Below are 10,222 nucleotides of genomic sequence, written 5' to 3'. Positions count from 1 at the left end.
TAAAATTTCTGTACTTTCCAGACAGTTCAGTTTCAGGGGAATCTGGACACTATGCTGCTGCCCAAAACACTGAAGTACTATTGTATAGATTGGAGAGGATAATGGATATTTCTTTGTCAAAAATCACTGTCTGTCTCCTTGTATTATTTCAAGATTACCAGCTTTAGTCATATATTTTCCAAAAGTAAGTTCTAGATCTTAAATAGTATATTTCAAGCTGAGGAATAAACATTTAACATTCTATGGTGGAATTTGAAACAGGATAGTTACAGACATTTGTATATGTGGTTCAAACATTTCCAGTGAAACAAAGCCTATCATCTAATATAAGGGAGATGGAAGTTCATCCATTGTAATATTGGGAAGGAAGATGCATTAACATTGGTAGATAATTTATTTGGTGAATGACAAACAACACCTAAAAAATGTAATTTTGGAGAAATAAAGATATATTTTGTTTTCTGAGTATAAATTTAGAATGTGTAAATATTGCATATTTGAAAAACAACAAAATGCCACGTTCAGAAAATTATAGGCTTTTCCATTATTTTTAATCATGGTAGTATTCAAACTAAGTGTTCTTGTCTGAAATAATGCTATCATCCTTAGTAATAATAAGGTAAAGATTGATCAGCTAAAGTGGTCATAATACTTTTTGGAGAAAATAATTCAAAAAACAGTAAGAAAAAGATATTTCTCTAATTATTTCTTTATATTATAACAATATAGGCTATAGGCTATACAGTAACTCACATTAGAATGGCTAAAAAGTAGATTTACACATAAGGAAGCTGAAAGTGACTTTGGTTCGTCCTGTCTTCCTTTACTCTTCATGTCAAACACTCCTTTGTTAGAAGCACATTTGGCATTGTCTTGGTTCTAAAGTAGGTGATCTAGTTCTTGGGATATACCCATCCTCCATTTTATTACTCTTTTTCCCCTCACAGGCATTATAACAGAAAGTAGAGATAAAAACTGTGTCATTGTTACATGGAAATCTATCAGAACTATATTTCTCCATCTTTATAATGCCAAGTTCTGAACTAAAAGCACACTAACTGGCATTAACTTAACTCATTAATTTGGGAAGCTTAGCAAATAGCAACAAATTCTTTTTTTTTTTTTTAAGATTTTATTTGTTTATTTGACAGAGAGAGACACAGCGAGAGAGGGAACACAAGCAGGGGGAGTGGGAGAGGAAGAAGCAGGCTTCCCGTGGAGCAGGGAGCCCGATGCGGGGTTCGATCCCAGGACCCGGGGATCATGACCTGAGCCGAAGGCAGACGCTTAACGACTGAGCCACCCAGGCGCCCCAATAGCAACAAATTCTTAATGTATAGAAGGAGGAATGCCCATTTAGGCCATTCCAGATTCTGTATTCTCTATACCACACAGGTATTGAACTATATAAACAACAAACTGTAACGTATTGCAGATGGTGGTTTTCTTTAGAGCACAGAGAAGTAGCAAAGATCTTTTCTGTTCCCCCATTTCCACCTGCAAAATAATGAGTAAGGAAAGCTTTTGCATTATTTTGTTATAATCTATGACTCTGGGATAGCTGGGATTGTATTTATTATTCTTTTCTTTCTTTACTCTGGCTCAAAGGCCAATAGTTAGCAGATTTTATTTGAGCTGTAGGGCCTTAGCAATAAAATGTCCTTGGCTGATGCCCCTTTTGACATTTATGACATGCCAAACCAAACTAGAGTTTTATTAAAGCTTTTATGCTCACTGCTTTTATTTTATTCATTTTCTCCATTTTTATAATTTCGGTATTTACAAAAGGCACTTATTCAGTAGAGTTTCTTGATCTGTATCTCAACTGCTCAATTGCGTTTTTTAACTTCTGACTTTATGTGTTTTTATGATCTAGGCTCAGGTGACAAGTCACAGGAAGTTTGCCACCCCCAATAGGATTTTCAATTTCATGTAATTTTGATAAACCAGAATTGTCTTCTGTTATTCTGAAAATGTCCAGTCATTCAACCTCCTAGGAAAACAGTCACTCTGCAGCTTTCTGCTCTTGTAACCAGGGAGAATGATTCTAACACAAGAATATATACTACTATTGTGCTTTTGACCAATGTCTTGCAAATCAGTTCTCTTTCTCCTTCCTTCCTTCCCTCCCTCTTTCACTCTTTTTTTTTTTTTTTTAAGATTTTACTTATTTATTTATTTATTTGAGAGAGAGAGAGAGAAACAGCATGAGAGGGGAGAGGGCCAGAGGGAGAAGCTGGCTCCCCGCTGAGCCGGGAGCCCGGTGTGGGACTCGATCCCAGGATTCCGGGATCATGACCTGAGCCGAAGGCAGTCGCTTAACCAACTGAGCCACCCAGGTGCCCCTCCTACACTCTTTCATTCCACGAATTACAGTTTCACATTTCCAGTTGTATGCAAACTGAGGGTTGCAGAAAGGGAGGGGAGTAGGGAGATGGGGTAACTGGGTGATGGGCGTTAAGGAGGGCATGTGATGTGATGAGCACTGGGTATTATACACAATTGATGAATCACTGAACATTATATCAAAAGTAATGGTGTACTATATGTTAGCTCATTGAATTTAAATAAAAAAATATAATTTTCTAACAGGATTCCCTACAAACTTGACACAACCTTCTCCAAACAATCTAACTTGAAACTCAATTTATTTTTTTATTTTATTTCTTTTTTAAATTTATTTGACAGATAGAGAGACAGCGAGAGAAGGAACACAAGTAGGGGGAGAGGGAGAGGAAGAAGCAGGCTTCCCACTGAGCACGTAGCCCAATGCGGGGCTGGATGTGGGGCTCCATCCCAGGACCCTGGGACCATGACCCCAGCTGAAGGCAGATGCCTAATGACTGAGCCACCCAGGCATCCTGAAACTCATTTTAAAATATTCCTGAATCTATTCCATATCTTGTGCTTTTTTGTTTCTATTGATGGAAAACAAGTCCATGGATCATAATCTCATTGCTAATCCTGACTCTCTCCTTTACAAAGACTTTGAAAAATAATTTCTGACCTTATCTTCCACCATCTTCACACCCCTACTTCTCACAACATGAGTTTTAACCAAGTTAAACTCTACTACATGTGATTTAGTTATATGGGCACAAAGACAAATTGTGAATCTTTAGTAAGACAGGAGGTTTGAATACAAATTCTGTTTTTTATTATCATTATGATAAATTAACTTTGATTCCATGTGGAAAAATGTCCACATTTCTTTTATTTATTCATGTGAAAAATAATTATATAGTAGATTACTAAATACTAAATTTATATTTTATTCTGAGACAATCAATGTCTCAGAAGATTACTGCCTTCATGGATCTTACAGATAATGAGTAGAAAGATATTAAATAATACTATCAAATTACATAATTAAAAAAAGTAATTGTTGTAAAGTAACAGTATAGGATGTAACACATGTGACATTTACATTGGTCCTTGTTTTGGAAAAAATGGTTAAATTAAGACCTGTGTGATTAGATTGCAGTGTTAATCAGGAAAACCATATATATAAAGGACTCAAGGCAACAAAATTTTTAGCATGTTTGATGGCTGACATGTTCTGTGCCTGAGACAAAAGGAATGCAAATCTGGAGCCTTTTTTCTTTCTTTTTTAATTTTTTTTCTTTGGATTTTGAACATTCCTGTGGTGAGTACAGATCCTTTTAGATGATCTTATCCTAAAAAAGAAACTGTAGCCCACCACAACAAAGCAATTCATTAATCTTAAAAAAAAAAAAAAATCTTACTTGAAAATACAATGGTAACTATACTTTCAATTTTTAAATCTTACTGAATAATTCAACATAAATTTATAAAGATTTTGCTAAATATATACCTATCTGAATCCTGACATTATTTCAGAGATTCTCTTGGAGTACCTAAACATATGTAAAATTAGTATAGTTTGTAGCACCTGGAGACATTTTACAAAAATAAATTTGAAAAAGATACTTTATGGATCTGTATTCCAAAATTACTAGTTTTATGTGTTTAACTTTATAAAACAACTGATTGTTCAGTATTAAATATGAATCTCAGATTATTTGAATTTGTTTTGTCAGAATAGCTAGTGGAAATGATCACTAAACAAGCACTGGAAAAAAATTAATACATTGCATACTCATATTGGAAGGTTTATGTTTATTTAGTAATGAAGTCCTGTGTTATTGGACTGATAATTATTGAAGTCCTGATAATTATTATGACTAATATTTTGAAAATCAAATTATTCAAGTAGAGGGGCACCTGGGTGGTGTAGTCGGTTAAGCAGCCAACTCTTGGTTTCTGCTCAAGTCGTGATCTCAAGGTCATGGGATCAAGCCCTGTGTGGGGCTCCATGCTCAGAGAGGAGTCTGCTTGAGTTCCTCTTTCCTTTTCCCTCTGCCCCTCTCACTCATGAGCTCACTCTCTCTCTCTGAAATAAATAAATCTTTAAAAAAATTGTTTAAAAAATATAAATAAATAAATAAATAAATAAAATTGTTCAAGTGGATCATTGGGGTCTCTGCATTGTAAAATTCAGATCCAGACAAATGAAACTCCTACTCTTCCCTTTGGTTTTATTTTCCTAAAAGTGATTGTTGTGATAATAACTCTCAAACTTCTGTAAAATTGATGTGAATATATGTATTAATGATTCCTTTTGACATTCCTTTTTTTTTTTTTTTAGGATTTATTTATTTGACAGCAAGAGAGAGAACACAAGCAGGGAGAGCAGCAGAGGGAGAGGGAGAAGCAGACTACTTGCTGAGCAGGGAGCCTGATACGGGGCTCGATCCCAGGACTCTGGGATCATGACCGGAGCCAAAGGCAGACGCTTAACGACTGAGCCACCCAGCTGTCCCTCCTTTTGACATTCCTAATTCTACTGAATCTCAGGATCATTTACATCTGTTTTCTAAAAATCTATAAGCTATTTTTAGTCATATGAATTTCATCTATGATTCTATACTTTTTAATTTCTTTTTATACATATCAAAATTTTCAGATTTCTATCTCTACTTATGAATATCTTTAACTCCTTAAATATGTTTGCAATTTACACACACTTTATTTCCAAAAAGAAAGAGATAAAAGAAGCTATTAACACTTCATTTCCAAACACAATGCTCTTAGTATGTTTTAAAATCATGTACATTCCCATTAGATGTCAGAAAGAAATGAATGCAAAGAACAGCAAAGAGATATAGAATAAATCCCAGATCTTGTGTGTATGTAGTTAAGTGTTTTTGTTTTTTTTTCCAGGAGTCGAATATATTTCATTACTCAAATGCAACTAGTTTGCAATTTTTTAAATGCAGCAATTTAATAATGTCTTAATCCCAGTCATAAGTTTAAGTTATAAAAGTAAACTTGAAAAGTGCTGTCCTTTAGTTATATCTTTAATTTTATTTATCAAATCAAAAGACTGGAATTCCTTTGTGTGTTCTTTTTTTGTTTGTTTTTTTTTTTTGATGTTTAAGGAAATAGTGAGGAGGAAGCTGTGTCTTTTTTTCTTTGCTCATGCAATTATCCAGGAGGATACAATGCCCACAGATCTGTAGAGTGCTGAGCCATCAGTATTTTTGTCTTTTATGCAGGATCAATTACATAAACTAGCATAACATAAGCTCCCATGGAATTAGTGAGGTTCTTCAAAAGTCCCATGATTCACTATACAGAGTAGTGGATTAAGTTTAAAGCTGCTCTGGCCTTCATCCTGGATTTGTCATTCTTGCTCTTTGTATAATCTAGGTCAGCTCCCAACATACACTTACTTGAACATTCACAGCTATAAAAAGGAGCTACTCTTATGGATGCTTTAAATATTATATGAATGTTTTATAGCATAAATCTTCTAGATTTGCAAGATCTAACTAACTCATAATTTAGTAATTATGTGTATTTTTCACATTCACTATTAACTTCATTTTTATGACCATGAATATGCATTTCAATAACAGCCTAAATTTTCAGAATTTCTTTGTTTCTAATATAGTGCCTGTTAATTCTCATTCTCTTTATGAGACCTATAGGTTACCAAAACTACTTCTAATATAAAATTGAACATGTGCATTGCTATCACACTTATTAATATAAAGTGTAAACAAGAGCATAGTTAAGGAAGATTAATTACTAGTCTCCTCTCTATTCCCCTTTTATGTGTTTCCCACTATTACCATTGACTGCAGCATAAAGTCTCATCTTCTTGTGTGACATATAAAGCCATTCATTATCTGGTCTTTATCTTCCTTTCCATCTTATCTTTGCCACCTTCTACCTTATATTAGAATCAAAATAATCCTGAACTACATATGTTTTCCCAAGATTCCATCATATTTCTTGTTTGCTGATCCACTTTGTTCTCACTGGAAAGTCTTTTCCTTCCCACTTTATTTTCTACCTCAATTGTCAGGTGTCATGTCCTCCAAGATTTTTACTTGACCTCTTAGCCTGAGTCAAGCATCCTTTCTCTATCCTCTTTTTTTTTTTCTATCCTCTTTTTATAGGAGTTTTACCACATTTTATTAAATTCATTTCCTTCTGTGTTTCTAATTATAGACTTCATTTGGATGGGGAGCATTCTTTATTTATTCTGGTATAATCCTACATAGAGTAGCTACCTAATAAGTGACTCTGAATGAAAATGAATTGACTGGTTGTAAGATATCAATCTCACTAGTGCCTTTCAGCACATGGAAGAAATAAATATACTGTTACAAAACCATAATTAACCAAAATGTTCTACTAATTGAATTGTTTGGTAAAGTGAAGTTAACTAAACAACTCATTGTTTTGGTCATTTTAATGAAATATTTCTAAAATACTTGTAATTCAGTTGGAGGTTTTGGGGTGTCTTCATTATGGACATAATAACACATTTCTGATGATGTACTGTTAGTGTTCTGTCATTCAATATATACATGTCTATGCGATTTTGATTACATGCCAGCTTGAATTGTTTGTTTTGTCCTTAATTTTATCTGTCCAGCAGATTGTAAGATATTTAAGAGAATGAAATGTGCCCTATATTAATCCTTCATCAAGTCAGCAGTCTTAGTCAAGAATAGCTCACTAGACTGTCCATATTTTATTTATTTATTTATTTATTTATTTATTTATTTATTCATGTCCATATTTTAAAGAAGAGAAAGAAGAGAGTAGAAAGAGGGCATGTATTGTGAGTTGTTGGCCTGGGAGTGCTCTCAGCCCCTAGGGGGTCACTTTGGGTCCCTGCTACATGGCCCTCTTTATGACAGGTCAGTTTTCAGCAGGAGCGTGTCCACTAATGCTTCTTATATCTTTTAGGGCTCACCTAATTAAGTCAGGCCCATTCAGAATAACCCTTCTTTGATTAACTCAATTGTTAACTCAAAGTCAACTGATTAGGGACAAAATCGTAAAAGGGCTATCCTATCATGATTACTGTTCTGCCCATACTCTACAGGAGGGAATTGTATAGGATGCATTCACCAGGAGGGTGGGAATATTCACAGCCATGTTAGAATACTGCCTACCTCACTTCTCCTAAAGCTTTACCACTATTATAGACTATAAAGGAGATGAAAGTAAGTATTGATTCCACTTAGGGCAAAAAAACTTAGCCATTCATTTTAACATATGCCTATCCAACTATATTTTTGTAATGGTCAGATTTCTCTTAAATTTGATATCTCATACATAAATTCAATCATTTATTTATTTTTTATAAAAAAAGTTTACAGAGTTCTTGCAATTCCAATTACTTGGATTTTCTGAGAAGAAACTGAAGGTACTAGTGTCTTTGATGACATTTAATTTAATATTGAAAAGAGGGTAGATTTTTTTCTACTCACTATTTCTTTCAAAAAGGCAAAATCACCTGAGAAATATCTAATTTTCAATTTAAAATATCATTCTTAACAAACAGATCTGAGCTTTCAGTGGTAGGATGTTTTATTAAATCACCTGAGTCATTAATAAAATTTCACCAAGTCCTGACAGTCCTCTTTTATGTGCTATTCTCAAGTAATGCACTTCTTTTCAAGTACTTTAAATGGCTCTGAAGCTAATAATCATGTAGAATGCCCTTTTTTTTCTTTTACATGAAGTATTTTGAAAGGAATAACACAGGTCAGGTGTACTTAAATCTTTTTCTGTGCATGTATGTTTTCTAATTCTAAAACAAATGCTACCATTTTATTTATTTTGTTATATCAACAATACTTATAGAGTGTCAATGTCTGATTTCAAAGTCAAATGGAAACTTAGTGAACATTTCAAGATTCAAACCTCTATATTTGTTATTAATTCTATAAATAGTTTTATTTTTATCTCTTTCCCCAGAAATCTTCAAGAGATATGGTAGTGATAAGATACAAAATACAAGTCATTATTCAAGTGCTCCCCTAAGCAGGAAAGAACCCTTCTGAAATTTGAATTACAATAATTTTAGCTCCAATATTGTAAAGAGTAAAAACACAAAGCAAACACAGCATTTTACCATTCAGAAAGAGCAACCAATAATGTCTGCTTGTGCCTGGGATCACTATATTTTACTGGATAATGTCCAGGGAAAAGCATATTAATGCCTTTTAAAAAAAAGGAAACTGGATGGTCATAAGGATATTTTCTGAGACCACATGCAGAGTTGGCCTGCGTCCCGTTGATTTTTAATGCAAGCAGCAGTCATTTTAGACCTGGCTGGAATTTGATGGTTCTACATATGTTAAATTTAGCCAGTTGAATATGATTTATGGACTAGATAGTCTAAGCACATGGACTAGGTATTCTTAGAATTAACTTAATGCTGAATTATTTTTGTCGAGTCAAACTTTGTGGGGAATATTTATACATCGAATTATGTGACTAGAATTATCAAATAAGCCCACAATTATTAACACCTATAAGCCAGCACTATATTAATGCTTTCAAATGCGTTGTCTCATTAATGAACAAAACTCCATGAGGGAAGAAGTGTTATTATTCTCATTTTATAGGTAAGGACTATAATGTAACAAAAGATCATTTAACTGGTGTTAGAGGTGAAATTTGAACTCTGGATTATCTCCTTTCTAAGAACATTCCTGGACCTACCACAATTGGCACATTCGTGAGAAGCAACAAATAAGAGAAAATCTAGAGATAAATTTTTATTCCATTTACCAAAATCAATCCTGAAGCAAATATTCCCTACAGGGATCAATTTTCTTTCTGCAGGATACAGAGGAAGAATCAGGCATCGTAGGGACCCTACAAATTTTCCTAATTAAAACACAGAATAAAGATCACACCAGATTTTCTTTCAGCTGGATCAGAATAGATCTTTGAATCTTACAAAGATTTATACCTTCAGGGAGTAATAGAGCCATGTGTTTGGTTTGTTCTGAATTACCTATCCATTATTGGGTCTTTTTTTTTGGAGTTTTGTTCAATTAGGTTGGAGTTGCTTATTAACATTTTCACACCTTCAGTCCATATTAGGACTGTCTCATTGTATCTCAAACATGAATCGCACATGTGTGTTCTACTATGATTCTCAAAGGCAATATGTAGGCTCCAGGTCTAACAAACCTACTAGACATTTATCTGATCCTAATGAAGCATGAGGATTAGGAATAAGGTCTTTAAAGACATATTGGAAAATACATTTGAATCACTCCATTGTACAACTGTAACTAATATTACACTGTATATTAACTAACTGGAATTTAAATAAGAAAAAATAAATAAAATACATTTGTCTGCAATCTGCAATGCTGACTCTCTCCTTCCACTTTCCAAGAAAAATTCCAGAAATAAGATCAAATATTTAACATGCCCTCAACTTCTTGCTTTTTGTATATTATTCTTGCATTTTCTTTTTTTAAATTTTTATTTTATTATGTTATGTTAGTCACCATACAATTCATCACCAGTTTTTGATGCAGTGATCCACGATTCACTGTTTTCGTACAACCCCCAGTGCTCCATGCAGTACGTGCCCTACTTAATACCCATCACCAGGCTAACCCATACCCCTACCCCCTCCCCTCTAAAACCCTCAGTTAATTTCTCAGAGTCCATATTCTCTCATGGTTCATTTCTCCATCTGATTTCCCCCCCCTTCATTTTTCCCTTCCTTCTCCTAATGTCCTCCATGCTGTTCCTTATTTTCCACAAATAAGTGAAACCATATGATAATCGACTTTCTCTGCTTGACTTATTTCCACTTAGCATAATCTCCTCCAGTCCCATCCATGTTGATGTAAAAGTTGGGTATTCA

The sequence above is a fragment of the Leptonychotes weddellii genome, chromosome 2 (assembly GCF_054177405.1).
Source record: "Leptonychotes weddellii isolate Sample4059 chromosome 2, ASM5417740v2, whole genome shotgun sequence".
In the NCBI taxonomy this organism is placed as follows: Eukaryota; Metazoa; Chordata; class Mammalia; order Carnivora; family Phocidae; genus Leptonychotes; species Leptonychotes weddellii.
This window is presented reverse-complemented; position numbering follows the sequence as displayed.